Raw genomic sequence first — 18,781 nt, forward strand, 5'->3', positions numbered from 1 at the left:
GTGAATTGAGTGTTCCAAGAGACATATAAATTGCCAGACCAAAACCCCACAACAGTTGTTAGTAATTTTGATAGTTTTCATTACTGTAGAGTGTTTTTACCTTCCCCATCCATACTACATACACTATGTGTATGTACTTCAAGTATTAAGATTTGAGAAATGTCTACCGGAATATAGCAATCAGACCATTTAAGGCTGTATTTGAAATTCTTTCTCAAAACCTCTGCTAGTGGTCATAATTAGATAAAAGGCAATGTTCATTACATTGTTCACAAAAAAAGAAAGAAAATGAAATATTATGGCTTCCTTAAGATGAATAACTTTCATATAACTCAGGCATTTCACAAACACTTTGAACTTTCCAACTCATAATTGATAAGATATGCTAAATTTGACTGGTATGAGAATGAGTGCAATAGAAAGCAAATGAAGAGCAGGGAAAGTTTGTTGACCCTTGAGAGTGCAAGATACTTAGTTTCCTATCCTTTTGTCATCATTCACGGCAGGGAATAGACCATTTGCCTGCTGCTTCTTATGAGACATGTGCAATCTGTACAGCATTTCCCTTCCAATATTTTCAGAGGAGAAAATAGATACAACCCAGGGACTGAAGCAGTAAAAACAATTAAATAGCCCACGGAGTAATTCAATTTTTGGAAGTCAGAAGGAAGGAGAGATGTGGCCTCTTAGCACTTCCTTTGGTGAGTTCTTGGGATGTTTAAAGGAAGGGGGGGTGGAAGTGGCTCATATTACTGGCAACATATCCACAACCGTCAACCTCATTTTTAAAATTTAACTTAGGTAGAACTTTCTCCTGATAGATGCAAAGATTGGTCGTTATTGAGAGAAAGCAAACAAAGAGAATGTATGAATGAAATTAATTTCTTTCTGTTTAAATTACTTGTTACAAGAGATTATCTCACACAGTTAGGGAAGCTGACAAGTTCTAAGACCTGGAAAATGCCAGTAAGCTGGACACAGACGATGTTTAGTTCTGGCCCAAATGTGGAGCTCTGATAACCAAGAATGCTAATGATGTATGTAGTTCCATTCTGAAGACCATTGCTGTAGGAACCCAGAAAAGCAACCAACCAGGAAGAATTCTTTTGTACTCTAATTTTTTGTTGTTGTTCTTTTCTAGCCTTTCATCAATTGCATGAGTCTCTCCAGCTCGTGATAGTCCTCTACTATGCTCAGTCAACCCTCTCTCAAGCTTAACCTCATCCAGAAAACGCCCTCACGGACATGTAAGAAGAATGTTGACCAACTTTCTTGGTTAAATTAATACATTAAAATTAACAGTACAATGATATCTAGTTAGCACAGAGTAAAAGAAAAGGAAGGAAAATGGACAGGGGTTCATTATAGAATTAGAAAATGACTGTAAAAATTCTTACCTATGAACATATTAAAGCCCTGTTTAGTCACAGGTGTCATATTTGGTCACCTGAGCCACATCTGCAGACTACTAGCTAGAATATACAGGTCCATTCAACCCTCAATGCTTTTGTCCTTAGAGTTGCTAGAAAACTCTCTCATGGTACCTTTACCTGGCATTGGAAGATAATGTAATGATAAGAATATGGATTAATGTGTGTAACCAGTACTCAGAAAATGAACAAAGGGATAAAAACACACTCATAGTACAGTTGCTTTCCTTACATATGAAGGGGCCAGTGGAAGAAAAGGGTTGTGGTAGAAGCAACATTTGTTTAATTCTATCTCAAAGAGAGTCATATGGTTCTTGGAACCTCTGAAATGAAGAAGAGAGGATATTTTGCCTTTCTGTTTTTCCACCTCATATCTCCATCAAAATGCCCCCATGCACTTGCCTGTATACCAAGGAAATACTCCATTTATTTGTCCATTGCTGTATTTTGGACAATAGTAACAATTATTTGTTAAAAATAAAATCCTGACATAGTGAGTGACTTAACATAGCAGTCACCTTAATTCTTTAATGAAGGAACAAGGTGGACAGCAATGTTCCGTTTCACAACTGGCAGCGTTGTGCGTTTCTTGAGTTCCGTAAGTTTCCTCATCTGGCCTGTGTGGCCCAATGGGTCCCCAGAAACAAGGACACAATAAGGTAGGATTTGAGAAAAAGTAAGGAACACAGTCTTTCCTCTCACTGAAATATTTGCCTAGAGATATTTCTGTGCTTGAGAGTGAAATGCAAATTTGTTTCCAGTAGCCTGAGGTGGGATAGTGGTTTTTATGGTTTTTGCTTCACAACCTGATGAAAATTGGGAGTGAACTCATCTCTTTTTATAAGGTTATTTGGTGAGGTTTTCCAACATGATCTAATCTTGCCTTGGAAAATGAACTAAAAGGAGTGACTGGTTATTAGGAATGAGTTCACTAGCCCCACTTCACAGCCATCCAAGAGGACATCTGGGCGTAAGTCTAGAAGGCTGCTGCTGTCCCAGCTGAGTTGGGGACCTCCCGGTGACTTCAGAGGGACTTCCCAGGGCAGATCAGGAAGGAATCACATCCAAGGTCTTTCATACATTAAGTGTGCTTGTCTTTCCATTACCTACTTCTACTTTTGGAGCTGTACAATTTAACTTCCCAAATGAAGACCAGGTTACAAGCCAATAACCTCTACTCACTCTCAGGCACAATGGAGTTTATGTAAATCTAAAACATTCAACACCTTGGATTTTCTATGCTGAACTAGCAAAAATATGAATTGCACTTATATTCAATGTTTTATGGAGCACACTTGAGTAGAAAGTGTCCGTACTGTTTAACAAAATTAATCAGTTTTATACTTAAGAGTGAAAAAAAGGGAGGAATCGAACCAGAAAATATTTTGCATGCAGATTTATAAGTTCACATTTAATATGAAAGAATTTTCTGTGGACATCTTTATACTTTGTGTTTGATTATATATCTAAAGATTTGTCTTGGTGCCTCTCTTCTTTGTGAAATTAATAAAATATATGTCTAATATTTTCTGACCTCCAAAAGGTAAGAAAAGTGATTTGGATAAATACATAGTAAAAATTATAAAAAATAAAAACCAGGGCAATATTTGTGGTAGTAAACTAAGAGAATGAATGAAAATTCTAGTCTTATGGACACCAGGAATAATCCATCTGCACAGGAAGGAGAGATAGGAGGATAGCAGTCCAAGGGAAAAGTAGTAGGCATGGAGAAAGTGGCAGAGTATCTCTCTGGTAAGTGAGGACCCTGACTTCAAATCCTGTCATTAAAACTAAATAAAAGAAGTGAAAAGGGAAGGAAGAAAGGAAGGAAGAAGGAAGGAAGGAAGGAAGGAAGGAAGGAAGGAAGGAAGGAAGGAAGGAAGGAAAGAAGGAAAGAAACAAGGAAGAAAACAAGGAGAGAGAGAGCAAGGTGGAAAGGTTTTACAAGAATAGGTCACAATTTTAGTTTGGTTCTGACAATAAAGGAATTTTTAATTCTCAAGCCAGTTTTACTGGGAATAAAAATATCCTTTAAGACCATAATTCTTAGGGTTGTATAATTTGCCACTTCATTCTCCATCCATTTATGCTGGGATATTGACATTATCTGAAAATACTATCCGTTGCCTATATGAGGAATATGCTACTATCCCCAAATGGTAGAGGTCAGGGGAGATGCCAAACATCCTTCAGTGCCCAGGACACACCCAAGCAATAGGTTCCAAAGGTCAAAAACTAAAAATCACTGTTTAAATTTTTTCAGCATTGCCACACTCATAATCCAAGCTACATTGCTTGTGGGTCTCAAAAGGAGAGGAAGAGCAAAATACTATTTAAGAGTTTTCAAGATGATATTTAAACTGCACTTAAAACTCCAACTACCCTTTTCTAATTACTTGCTGAAATATGCTCAATGAGAGACAAAGTGAGGAAGGAATCTTATCAACACGAAAGTTACATTTTCCAAAGGTTGTTCATAACAAGAGAGTATATTTGTATGTTAAACCTAATTAGTTATTCTGAACCCATGTGTAAACATTCCTGTCATAGGAAGTGAAAGTCATTGATTTGGAGAAGGGATTTTTGGTTGTCCTCGCTAGCAAAATCATAATATTTCTGAAGAGGAATTTTGTTGTTGGTGGTGGTGGTGGTTGGGGGGCTTGAGCCCTGGGCCTGAGTGCTATCCCTAAGCTCTTCAGCTCAAGGCCAGTGCTCTACCACTCGAGTCACAGTGCCACTTGTGGTTATCTGGTGGTTAACTGGACTTTCATGCCTGGTCTGGCTTTGAACTGTGACCCTCAGATCTTAGCCTCCTGAGTAGCTAGGCTTACAGGCATGAGACATGAGAGCCTGGCTTAACAAAATGCATCATATTCACAAACTGCTTTATTCAATGGCAACTCCTCTGTACAAAGACTTAGAGATGATAAAAATGCTTTAGAAAATGTATTGAATATGATTACATGCCTTACTTAGTGAAATTTCAATGTTGTTCACATATATACGGATATGTCTATATTATTAAAACATGTAGTTATTGATAGTTATAGATATTGTAGTTATTAATATTGTAGTTATTATGCTTTATACCTCCATTTTTTTTGGTCAGTCATGGGGCTTGAACACTGGGACCGAGCATTGTCTCTGACTCTTCAGCTCATGGGTAGCGCTCTACCACTTGAGCCACAGCGCCCCTTCTGGTCTTCTGGTAGTTAATTGGAGATAAGTGTCTTACGGACTTTCATGCCTAGGCTGACTTTGAACTACAGTCCTCAGATCTCAGCCTCCTGAATTACTAGGATTACAGGTGTGAGCCACCAGCCTGGCTACCCCTCCATTTCTAAAGATGAGAGAACTGTATGATTAAGTATTCTATTAGTAAGAAGTGGTTGCACCTATGTATAAACTCACGATAGTTTTGCTCCAAAGCCCATAATTTTGACAACAATATGCTAAATGCTTCATGTTATAAGTTGATATAATTAAATTTACTAACTATACAGGATTCTGTAAGGGGATAATTCCATCTCAAATTAATAAATTCCCTCACCTGCAAATGTAAATAAGCATGAAATGTCCTGACATGGTATTAACACAGCAAATATACATGGCAAATAGCTAAGACCAAAAGGCCTTGTCATTTTAAGAACAAGCTGAGGATTTGAATTTGTGTCTCACCCTGATATAACTAATATCTGAGATCCACTGATTAGCATGTCAAGGCATTTTTCACTCATTCATTTGTTCTTAGGTCAAAATACACAAGCATATAATGGTTTCTTAAATAATTTATTCTGGAAATTTCTAATCTTTTGGTCATGATACTAGGTGTTAAGATTAACAGAATAAGAGAGAAAAGGCACATTCACCTCAAAGAATGTTATATATGTTAAAAGAGACAAACTGGATAAAACATATAAATATATTCATAAATATTACATTGTAGCTGAAAATTAAATTCTTTGGTGTAGAAAAATGGTATGTCTATCAACAATTGAGATACGACAGGTATTATAATCCTAGATACTCAGATGGCTGAGATCTGTGGATAGTTTGAAGCCAGCCCAGGACAGGAAAGTTTGTGAGTCTCTTATTTCCAATAAACTACCCCCTTTGCCCACAAAAAAAGAAAAAAAAAAAAAACAGAAGCGGAGCTGTGACTCTAATGGTAGAGCACCAGCTTTGAGCCAAAACCTCAGGTAATAGCAGCCAGGCCCTAAGTTCAAGCCCCAAGAAAACGAACAAACAAATAGAAAAGTTTCTTGATCAGGTAAAGTCAAATGAAACCCAATGGTCAGATGAGAAAGAACCAGTTACTAAGAAAAGTATAGTGAGGGTGAAAACAAAAACAATACAGGGAGATGCATAAGTGAGCTGGAAGTTTGGTGAAGATGCAATGAGAAGCCAGTGACTTTCAACCAATGCTCAATAAAGCATAGCAATTTAGTATCTATTTTTTTTTTGCCAGTCCTGGGCTTGAACTCAGGGCTTGAGCATTGTCCTTGGACTTTCTCAAGGCTAGAGCTCTACCACTTGAGCCTCAGCACCACTTCTGGCTTTTTTTTTTTATGTATGTGGTACCGAGGAATCAAACCCGGGTCCTCGTGCATGCTAGGCAAGCACTTTAACCACTAGGCCAAACTCCCGGCCCCAATTTAGTATCTATTTTTGTGCTTTGCTATCCCAGCTTCTTTGTACATTCTTAGTCATCTATCATGGTTTCTATCATTTGTGGGGACAATATGCCTATGAATCTAGAAGTTTGTTTGGGTGGCATCCAGGCAGTTAGATATGGATTAACTGAAGAATAACAGAATGTATGGAGAATGCAAATAGTATGATTCTTTAGAGAGACTAAGTCGAAGCCCAGTAAAATAAGTACTAGGACATGGGTTCTGGTGGCAGTGGGTGGGGTGGGAGAGAGGAACCAGGGTCAAGAAAAGAGAGGTAGAAGAATGAATGGGGAAAATGAGTAGAATGTAGGCAAGAATGCACTGTATATGCCACAGAACTGAGAAAAATAAAAGAAGGGGTGGTTGGAAGGGCAGATAAAGATGTTAAAGAGATGACACAGGTCAAATGCATTGTGGTAGATAAATAGCTTTGTTAAATACAAAAAAAATCAATACATAACAAAAAATTAAGAAAAGTGAGGAAAAGGAGGAGATGGGTGGATGAGAATGTTAAAAGGGAAGGATATGGACCACGCAGCACTGTATTCATAAACGAGTGGTGATGCCTTTGTACAACTACCTAAAGAAAATAAAAATATATTTCTAAAAATTTAGGATCATTGGAGCTGCAAAGAGAAAAAGTGACCTAATACTGAAGTGACATAACCCAAAAAATGATTCTCAAAGCCTATGGGAGCCAAGGAACAAAAAATAAAAATGAAACAAAATACACACATGTACATACACAAACACAAATAGATTAGAAACTCAATGCCTTTGCTTTGAAACGTGAAAATTGTTGAGATAAGACCGAAGGAGACTGAAAGGAGAAAAGAAGACTTGATTACCAATGAGAAAGGAGAGTATAAGGAGGACAATGTTTTGTCATCAGTAATGACAGAGACAGAAGAGAGTGGTCTCTGTAGTGAGAAAGAACAGAGAGGGAATGGAGGGTGGAGATGTTTGGGGGGTTAGAGATCAAGGCTATGAGTAGCAGACTCAGGAAGCACAGACTACAAGGGGATGTTGAGAACTCTAACACGTGTGTGAGTTCTCTACACTTGGCATTGAATTAGATTGTGGGTGCAGGGATGTAAGTCTAGCTCAACTTGACTCCCCAGGAGAGCTTAGAATTTGAGGATTTACACAGAAACACAGAGAATAGGCCATATGTGAAACAGCTTTGACAATCAGTTTTCTTAAAAGGTGCTAACAAAGAAATTGGGGAAACACTGGGAAGATTCGGAGAAGGAGAATGGAAAGGGAAGGGGGTGAAGATGAAAAGAACGTTTAACCAATCATCCACTCAAGGCAAAAATGAAACTCTAGTAGTCACGAATCTATCCATTGCTTTAGCTGTTATTCATGAAATAAGGCAAATGTCTTCAGAGTCCAGATGTGCAGGGCCATTCTTTAGCTAAGCTCCCTAACAATTTAGTATCTAGTCAGATTCTTCATCTGGGAAGTTAATGAACTTCTAGAAGAAAGTTTGAAGGAAAGTGAAAATGATAGATGACAAAAATCCTTCAGAAGTTAGAAGTGAACTTTGGAGTTCCTTCATTTCTTTTTATTTCTGTTTACTTTTATTTGCTTGCCATTGAACTAGGTATCTCAGGATAGTGAATCATAGCAAATCAGAGATTTGATGCTAACCAGTAGGCTACTTACAATTATGACCCTTAATCCTGGTATTAATAGTATAGATAAAGAGAGAAAGGGAAAAATAAGAGTTAACTAGTATTTATTCAGTGAATTCTTTTTAACCAGTGTGTATGATATACTATTCTGTATCCAAAACCCATATGAGTCATTTGTTAAAGTTCAATGATTTTTCAATTGAAAAATACATTTTGATGGGGCCTGGAGTTTGGCCTAATGGTAGAGTGCTTGCATAGCATGCACGAAGACTTGGGTTCAATTCCTCTGTACCACATACACTGAAAAAGCTAGAAGTGGTGCTGTGGCTCAAGTGGCAGAGTGCTAGTCTTGAGGAAAGACCAAGGAAAGTGCTCAGACCCTGAGTTCAAGCCCCAGGACTGGAAAAAAAATACATTGTAAGATGGCCAAAAGGTTCTCTAAACAAATTTGTCCAGTAGTCTCTTAATTTAAGCTTCAGAATTCACTTGTTAATTATAATTATTCTTAGCAAAATAGCCTAAAGGCTGACATTGAGCTGTAAGTTATGAAATGAACATATGAATTTTGAAAGAGGTAGTAGACTCAGAAGTTCTGTAAAAATGAGATTATTATCAAACCAGATCTTACTTAACAAAGCATTACAATTAGCTCACCTTATTTGAAGCTAATCTATCCGTTTCTGGATTGTCTTTTTCAACTCTCATTTGAATAAACTCCTTACTTAAATTGGGCTACAGTGATTCCTATGATATTCTTGTAACTACTTTTTTTAATTGCCAGGTAATGTATAGAGGGGTTACAGTCACATTCACCAGGTAGCAGGTGTATTACTTTTCACACATTGATACCCCTTCTCATGTTTTTGTTCCCATTTCCCTCCCCTTGCCCTCTCCCAATCATCTTGTTTTCCCCTTTCTCTTTCCTATTTCAAATAAACAAATAAATGTACATACAATATGCCAGGTAACAAAGTCAGATACAGTAACAATACGAGATTAACCAAAGGGCAACATAGGAGAAGAGAAATAACATAGTATATTAAGAACAACAATCACTCAAGATAAAGCTCTTGTTTCCATATCCTATAGGTCTTTTAATTTAGTCTCATCCTTTATGACCAAATATCTGAACCTAGATTTTGAGCTATTGTAATCCTCTGCTAGGAGAGTCCTAGGTGTGTACTAATTATTACAAATGAGGGAAACCATTGAGCCTATGTTCCTTTGGGTCTGGCTTAGTACACTTAATATCATTTTTTCCAAGTCTTTTCATTTCCTTACAATTGGGGGGATATCTTTTGCTGTCCCTTGGTTATCTCATATTGTTACAGTATTTCACCTTTTTATCTGATATATTGTATATATGCATATTTGGTTATTTGAAATCGGATAGGGAAGGGGGAAAAACAAGATGAGGAGCGGGGGTGGGGGGAGGGAAATGGGGACCAAGACATGAGAAAGGGTATCAATGTTTGTAAAGTAATGCACCTTCTATCTGGTGAATATAATGTAACCCTCTATTAATTACAATAAAAATATATTAAAAAAACCAAATGGGGAGATGTCATTCTTTCTGATGGCAGCATAGAATTCCATTGTGTATAACTACCACATCTTGTTGATCCATTCATCAACTGAGGAGCATCTGGGTTGATTCCATATCTTTGCTATGGTAAGTAGTGCTGCAATGAACATCATTGTGCTAGTGGATTTAGTATGTCCTTGTTTCTGGACATTTGGGTAAATGCTAAGGAGAAGAGAGAAGAATTGCTGGGTTCCAGGGGAGCTCTGGGTTTAGTCTTTTGAGGAATTGCCATATGGCTTTTCATAGTGGTTGAAGCAGTTTTCACTCCCACCAACAGTATGAAACTACTTGATTTTGAGAAGTTTCTACTATATATTTCTGGAAGAAAAAAGAAGACAGGGTTAATAATCATTCTATTTTTAAAAAGCAAATCCTCTTTACATGCTAGTTGTGTGTGTGTGTGTGTGTGTGTGTGTGTGTGTGTGTGTGTGTGCTTGAACTTGGGGCTTTCGGCACTGTCCTTTAACTTTTTCACTCAAGGCTCACACATTACCACTCGAGCCCCAGCTCTACTTCTGACTTTTTGATGGTTAATTGGAGATAAGAATCGTGTACATTTTCCTGTCTAGCTTGGCCTTAAACCCCAATCCTCAGATCTCAGCTTCCTGAGCGACTAGAATTACAGGTGGGATCCACCAGCAACGTGCTAATTGCTATCTGGTACATGGCCTCCACATCCTCTTCACATCCTGGGTCTTCCCTCACCGGGTGCAAGTCATCATGTTATTATTCTGGGCCTACATGACAATATTTTTCATGTTGGAGCAGGACATATTAGGTGAACATCATCTTTTAAACTAATATTACTCACTCCAAAGAGAAAGAAAAAAATCATTCCTTTTTTTATCCTGTTCTGAAATCATATTTCTCAACCTCAACCCTATTAGCAATTGTTCTGGGAATTTACTTGTGCTGTGTAACATGTTTAACAATATCCCTGCCATCTACCTACTGGATACCAGTAGAAACATGTCTTCCTTCCAAGTTATGATCATCAAAACTGACTTCAGATATTGGCAAATGTCTGCAGAGGAGGAAGAAGGCCAGGGAGGGACATGAGAAGAATGGGTATTTTCTTTTTTTTTTTGTGATTCGTTACCATTTTTTATTGTAATTAATAGAAGGGTTACATGATATTTGCCAGATAGATAGTGCATTAATTCCCATACATTGATACCCTTTCACATGTCTTGGTCCCCATTTCCCTTCCCCCCCACCCCTCATCTTGTTTTCCCCCCTTCCCTATCCAATTTCAAATAACCAAATACAAATATATCCGATATATCAGGTAACAAAGTGAGATACTGTAACAATATGAGATAACCAAGGGACAGCAAAAGAGATGAGAGATAACATAGTACCTTAAGAACAACAATCATTCATTATATGGCTTATGTTTCTATATCCTAGAGATCCTTTCATTTAGCATCCTACTATATGGCCTTTTGTATCAAGGCTTTTCTCTATTGCAAATCTCTGCTTGGAGAGCCCAAGGATTCTACTGATTATGACAAATGAGGGAAACCATTGAGCCTAAGTTCCTTTGAGTCTGGCTTACTTCACTTAATATGATCTTTTCTAAGTCTTTCCATTTCCTAACAAATGGGGCAATGTCATTCTTTCTGACAGCGGCATAGAATTCCACTGTGTACAAATACCACATCTTGTTGATCCACTCATCAACTGAGGGACACCTGGGTTGGTTCCATATCTTTGATATGGTAAATAGTACTGCAATGAACATTGTTGTGCTGGTGGATTTAGTATGTCCTTATTTCTGGATGATTGGGTAAATGGGTATTTTCTTGATTGAGATTTCTTGCTCCTAATGCAAATAAAAATATTTAAAAGATCATACCTTTTTTCTTTGGTGTTTTCCCCCTTAAAATGAACACTTAATCCTTTTCAAGATAATTCAATGAGCCACATATAATTAAAGCTATAGAACTACTCCTACAAAAATTAATGCCCGCTTATGAGCATAATACAGAAAACTAGAAGGCAGGTGTTACACATATGAATTACAGCCAGTGAAAAGGAGATGAGAAGTCTTATCAATACCTACAGGAATCATTAACACAACAGAAGTAAATTGCATTTAGGCCTGATGCATGCCTTTCGAAAATGATAGTCTAAGAACATGTCTATTTAAATTCCCTGTTCCTCTTGCTTGTATGAATGATCTCCTCTTTCCTCCCTTGCAGACCCAAAATATTTTATTGACATTGATTCCTCTCTCCATAAGGAATAACACTGATTTATGAGGACATCAACAAAAGGGAGGACACAAGAGGAAGAAGTGACTGCATCATTTTCTGTGGTAGATATCTGCATTGGAGCAGTTACTGCCCCCTAGTGGTAAGAGAGGCTGCACTACTTTCTGCTTTGTTTTGTGCTAAAGGGCTAAGACTCATTTTCAAGCAAGTAAATATCAACAGTATCAAGGAATGGGTAGGAACATGTCTCCTCACCCGCCCCCAAGGAAAAACATCGGGCCTAGGTGATATGAAACACTGCTTATGTTGGTGAATAGTTACATCAGTTTTCCTCGGATACAAAGATGAGATATTTGACAGTTGTGTCTTCTGAAACAAAAGTAAGACACAAGTAAAGCTTTGATTAAATGTCTCTGTCTCTTTAAAAAAAAATACAGCAGTAAAATTAAAATATAGCAAGGAGAAAACACAATTTTGCAGATTTCTTTAGACCAATCTCTTTCCTCCTGCTATGTCTCCCCCCTCCCTCCCTCCTTCTCTCCCTCTCCTTTTCCCTCTTTCACTCTGTACTAGATATTGAATCCAGGCCATTGCACTGGCAATCACTCTACCAGTTAAGCTACATACCTAGACCTTTCTGTATATTTTGAGCTTTATATTTTAGAGATCTTTCCCTATTAATGGCCAGGGTGGTCTGAAACCGTCAATTTTACTGCCTCTGTCTCTAGTAGCTCAGATTACAGACATGCATACCATACCCAACATCTTTAAGGAACATTATAATAAATTGCAAAAAAAAGTTTCAAAGGTAATAGTTCTGACTGCATAAAGCTAAACTTATAAAGAAATCTGATTTGGTAAAAAGAAACAGAACTGAGAGCAAAACTGATGGGATGTTACACTCTGATGTATTTTGCTTATAAAACGCAACTTAACTGTATATTGGTAAGTCAATGTGGGAGGAAGAAACTATCTTCCCTGATGAGACTTTAATTTTAAAGCTTCCAGTCTTTTTAATATAAACTTGGCAAAAAGAATGTAAAAAAAAAATGTCAGAGAAGGCAGTATGGCTGTGTTCTATGTATTAGCCTGGGTCAGTAAGAATTTCAATGCCTGTCAAAACTGATTTTCAGCTACATGTAGCATTTCAAGCGAAGAAAGAATGGTATTACTGTGTGGATTTAGCACCATTTTCAAGTTGATTCCTAACAGATTATGAGATTTATGAGAATATTTTTTATTCCTTGTGCTTTCAGACTGATTTGTAAAACAATTGCATCAGCTTTAAGGATCCTGTCCACAGCTCCCTGCAAGACACCAGAACATAACCGCTCCCTCCCTCCTCCTGTCACAGACATGCCAAAGGCTCTCACAACACATGACAGGAGCCCTTCTTCAGGGTACACATATGTCTTTCAAATAGATCCATCCCATCAAATGTGGACTAACTGGTAAACGTTTCAATGCCCTAAAAGAGTTGCTTCATTTAAATTCAAGATTGAATGGGAAGCATTTAAGCAGTATAGAAGAAAGAATGTGGATAAATCCAAATAACGAATCTGGTTCTCCACCAGATCAGAAACTATACAAATATGTCCCTTTACTGTTGAAACAGTTTTGATCTATCAGTCCCTGTCCCCTTCTTTGCCAGAGGATAATTCAATGAATAATGACACCAGAAGCCTCTGATTGCATGGTGTAGGCGGTCTTGGTCTCCAAATCCCTTAAATAAACGTTACACCCATGCACACATGCTGGCTGGCTGGAGGGCACTGAGCTCCAGTCTATTTCAAAGTGGAACAGAGAGAGGCCACCCTGCAAGGTGCTCTGAAACTCTCAAAAAGTAACTTGCCTCATCTGTCTCAGGGGTTTAGAGGCAAAGAAGCAAGCATCAAAGCAGGTGTAAATTCTACCTTCTGATGTCTCTGGTGTAGACCTGGTGACAAGGCTGTGTAGGATTCTTTTGTGAGGCTTTATGAGTCTGGGAGTCCTCTTTACAAGCTTCTTTCCCACCTCAAGGTGGAGACAGGTTCATGTACTTACGCAGTTGTTCTATTCAAACCTTTCTGACTTCCTCTCTGTTGCTTTCTGAGTGAGCTTCGGTTATGGAAGGAAGAAGACACAAAGTTACATCGACTGGCAAGGATGAGATGCAGAAGGTGGTAGAGTTTTCAAGTAAATGGTGAAGAATTGAATCTCTGAAGAGCCTAAAGAACATCACCTGCCTTTGAATCCCAGGCAAACCAGAAAAGAAGTAGTGGAGTTCAGGGCCCTAATTAGACATTGGTAAAGTTATCAAGAATTGAGTCCTTTTTGGGTACCACGTTTTTGCAAAAATCTGGTCCAAAATAAATAAGCAGCACAGCTGTGCTGCAGAAAGCCTCCTGTGTAAATTATTTTCATGTGTGTGGCTTCTTAAAATGAATTTCCATCAATCTTTCCATGGGTTTTGGTCCACGTTAGTCTGACTATAACTGTATTTTTCCAAAAAGCTAAAGGAGGTGACTATCTATCAGGGACCAACTCTATTATAGCCTTTTTTTTTCAGGTTGGGTTTGAGGCTGGCCACATATTTACTCAATACTCTTAATATGCTACAGGAGTTGGTTTGGTTTGAAGCAATGCAAATGATTGCATTTGGGTAGCTTCCCACCTCTCTTGCCCTGCTATCTCCTGTGACCTCCCCTCTTCAAACATTCAGAATTCTTGGCTTTGCTATTTATAGTTCAGAGGGCAGCTAGCTCTTGCTTCACCCACCCACCATCGCTCCAATTTGAAACACATGTGTTGGAAAGAGAGGAAGGGGACTTTGTGGGAGGAGAGGTGGAAGAGCCACACCCATTGTGAAGCCACTAGCCCATCCTGTTTGCATGTGGTTTAACATGGGGGGGGGGAGGGAGAGAGAGAGAGAGAGAGAGAGAGAGAGAGAGAGAGAGAGAGAGAGAGAGAGAGAGAGAGAGAGAGAGAGAGAGAGAGAGAGAGAGAGAGAGAGAGAGAGAGAGAGACTGAGTTTACTGGGACTCATTTCAATACGTTCACGCTCACCGGTCTAACATTTTGGTTTCCTATTGTCTGACTCATTCTGACTTTGGTATCCATTGGTTTCTTGATCATGATGGAGAAAAAAACCAATGAAGTGAAAAACTTCTGATGCTTGAAAATAAATGGCAAAGGAGAGGAAGAATAAGACCTTCTAATGATTTTTTCAGAAGTTACATTCCGAAAAGTCCTGTACCTGGCCCAATTAAAACCTAATCCTTGAAAGGTGAACTTTGTAGTAAACAGAGAGAAATAGAGACAGAGAGGTGGAAAAGAATATACAGAGAGACACAGAGTAGAGTTTTAATAGGATATAGGTTTTTGTTAAGCTCATACTATAAAGTTTGGTGTGTCACTAAAAATGACTTAAATACTAAAAGTGAGTGTTCAGTGATATTCTCAGTCTTTTATAGAAGCCCAAAGAGATCCTTCACTTTGCTTCTCTTATGAACATTCAACAGTTGTCTTGGCTTACTTCATATATTTTGTTTCATGGACACTTGCAAGTTTTAAACATACAACTGAGCTTTGATTTTAATAGTAAGTGGTAGAATAGGAAGCGCTTGTTCAAAAAAGCTGATAAATAAGTAATTGGTAATCATTGCTTATAATTAATTACAGATAAAACTGAGGGGCTTGGTTTTGGTTAGTCTGAAAATGAGAGGCAACCAGGAACTGGTACCTCACACCTGTAATCCTCAGGAGGCTGAGATTTGAGGATCTAGGCTCAAAGATGTGAGACACTTATCTCCAATTAATCACTAGAAAACGGGAAGTGGTGCTGTGGGTCCAGGGGTAGTGCAATAGCCTTGAGCAAGAGCTCAAGGACAGTGCCCAGGCCCAGAGTTCAAGCCCCATGACCCACCAGGAAAGAAAGAAAGAAAGAGAGAGAGGAGGAGGGAGGGAGGGAGGGAGGGAGGGAGAGAGAGAGAGAGAGAGAGAGAGAGAGAGAGAGAGAGAGAGAGAGAGAGAGAGAGAGAGAGAGAGAGAATGAGAGGCAGATGTTGAGCATTTGTTTGTGTGTCTATTGGCCATTCTTATTTCTTCTTCAAAAAAGTCTCTCTTTAAGTTTTTAGCCCACCTTTTAATGGGAGGGTTGTTTCATTGAGGTCTTGTTCTTGAGAGGTCCAATTTTTTTTTAGCTTTAAGTATATTTTAGATATAAGGCCCTTCTCTGTTGTATGGTTAGTGAAGATCTCCTGGTCTGTGGGCTTTCTTTTTAACTTTCTAGCTATGTCCTTTGCCATACAAAAAGTCTGAAGTTTAATGCAATCCCATTTGTCCATACTTTCTTTAATTTGTTGTGTTTCTGGGACTTTATTAAAAAAAAGTTTCGACCTGTGCCAAGAAGCCCTAGTGTATCTCCCATTCCTTCCTATAAAATTTTCAGGATATCTGCCTTTACCTCAAGTTCTTTCATCCAGTTGGAGTTAATTCTGGTTCAGGATGACATAGAAGGATCCAGTTTTAGTTTTCTACAGCTACTTAGTCAGTTCTGCCAGCACCACTTGTTGAAGAGGCTGTCCTTCTTCCATCCTACTTTTTGGCTCCCTGATTGAAGATTAGGTGGCCATAAGTCTGAGGGTTGATTTTGGGTCTTCAGTTCTATTCCATTGGCCCTGAGGCCTATTCTTGTGCCCGTACCAGCTGTTTTTATTAATATAGCTCTGTAATGGAGTCTGAAGTTTGGTATGGATATTCCTCCAGTGCTGTTCTTTCTGCTAAGGATTGTTTTGCTAAAAATGTCTTTTATTATTCCGTATGAATTTTTGGAAGCAAAGGAGTCTTTTGTTGTTCCATAAGAATTTTTGGATTGCTTCCCCTATTTCCTTAAAGAATGAGGTTGGGATATTGATGGATATTTCAGTGAATTTGTAAATAGCTTTTGGCAGGATAGCCATTGTCATGATTTTAATCTTCCCAATCCAGAAGCATGGGAGGTTGTTCCACTTCTTCAGTTCTGCTTTAATTTCCTTCTTCAGGTTGTTAAAGTTTTCATCATAAAGGTCTTTTGCTTCATTAAGTTCATTCCTAAATAGGAATGCAAATGAAAATAACTCCAGATTCCACCTCACTCCAGTTAGAATGGCCATTATCAAGAAATCTAATAACAATAGATGCTGGTTGGGATGTAGGCAAAAGGGAAAGCTACTACATTGTTGGTGGAGTGAAAACTTGTTCCACCACTCTGGAAAGCAGTATGGGGGTTCTGCAAGAAGTCCCTTATGACTCAGAGATCCCATTCCCGGGCATTTACCCAAATGGTCATAAACAAGGACATACTAAAGCTACTAGCACAATTATGTTCTTTTCAGCATTATTTACCATAGCTAAAGCATGTAACCAACCCAGATTCCCCTCAGTAGATGAATGGATCAAGAAGATGTGGTATTTATACATAATGGAATTCTATGCTATCATCAGAATGATATCGCCTCATTTGTAATAAAATGGAAAGACTTGGAAAAAATTGTATGAAGTGAAATAAGCTACATTCAAAGACAGGCTCCATCGTTTCCCTCATTTGCAATAAGTAGTACACATTTAGGATTCTCCACAATATCTCAATTGCCATGTGGATATGGCCATATAGGATGAGGATAAGCAAAATGAAATCCAGGATATGGAAACAAGACTTTTATTTTTGTGCTTGTTGTTCTTAACCTACCGTGTGAAGTTATTTATTCTCTCTCTCTCTCTTTCTCTTTTTTCTGTCCTTATGATTTATCTCATATTGTTATTGTATCTAACTTTGGTACCCAGTATATTGTATATAGAAAAAGAGTATGAGAGGTAGAAATATAGGGTCAAGAACTAAGTTTAAATTTTGACTGTCTTGTTTTTAGCTGTGTAATCTTGGGCAAGTAATTTAATCTTTCTATGACTTAGTTTCATCTTCTATGAAATGACACAGGTAAGAACATGTGCATCATAAGAACAATGTAGGAGTTAAATAATTTGTAATATGCAACAAGTTTAGCGAGATGCAAAATACATAAATGATATCAATTAATCTTTATGTATTTATTAGTTTTGTTGGTTGTGGGGCTTGAACTGTGGGCCTGGGCATTGTCCCTGAGCTCTTCAGCTCAAGACTACCATCCTGTCCCTTGAGCCACAGAACCACTTCCAGTTTCCTAGGATTAATTGGAGATAAGAGTCTCACGGACTTCAGTGCTTGGGTTGGCTTTGAACCTTGATCCTCAGATCTCAATTTCCTGAGTAGCTAGGAATACAGGTGTGTGCCACTGTGTCGGGCTGATTAATCTTTTTATTTTTAAGATTCTTCTCTATCCCCACCCCAAAATGACATCTAGTTTCAATGCTCAGGAAAATTCAACCAAATTGGTATGTCCCTTAACTGTGATCCTACCTCTTTAAATTGGGAAGATAGTTGCTGAATTCAATGTAGAGATTCAGTGCTGTATAAATTCCCACCCAGGAGGGTAATGGGTACCAAGACATGTGAAAGGGTATCAATGTATGTGAATTAATGCACCTTCTATCTGGCAAATATCATGTAACCCTTTTATTAATTACAATAAAAAAGATAAAAAATAAATAAATAAATTCCCACCCACATTGTATTCTACTCATTTGAAATTTCTTGAGCAATACAAAATCCAATAACTATTAGTTACCAAGCACTTGTAATATTATTATAATTCACTTTTTAGGAGAGGACATGGTTGATTAAGTAAAAGCCATGTGGACAATCAATTACACTCATTAAAAAAATAAGTCAAGGAACCAATGGCTCATGCTGATAATCCTAGCTACTCAGAAGGCTAAGATCTGAGGATCACAATTTGAAGCCAGTGAGAGCAGAGAAGTCCCCTTGAGACTCTTAACTCCCATTAACCACTCAAAATTCACTAGTGGTCCTGTGGCTCAAGAGGCAGAGCTCTAGCACTGAGCACAAAGAAGCTAAAGAACAGCACTCAGGCCCTGAATTCAAGCCCCTCACCTGACCAAAAGAAAGAGAGATGGAGAGAGAGAGAGACAGAGAGAGAGAGAGAGAGAGAGAGAGAGAGAGAGAGAGAGAGAGAGAGAGAGAGAGAGAGAGAGAGAGAGAGAGAGAGAAATAAATAAAATAGAAACATCACATGAATTTATATTTACCAGAAATGGGCTATTGAGACAAAAGAGCCCATCCAGTGGGGATTGGCTTCTTACCAATAGGCAGACCAGACTTCTCTTA

The sequence above is a fragment of the Megascapheus bottae genome, chromosome 18, assembly GCF_031878675.1.
Source record: "Megascapheus bottae isolate mThoBot1 chromosome 18, mThoBot2.hap1, whole genome shotgun sequence".
NCBI classification, from domain to species: domain Eukaryota; kingdom Metazoa; phylum Chordata; class Mammalia; order Rodentia; family Geomyidae; genus Megascapheus; species Megascapheus bottae.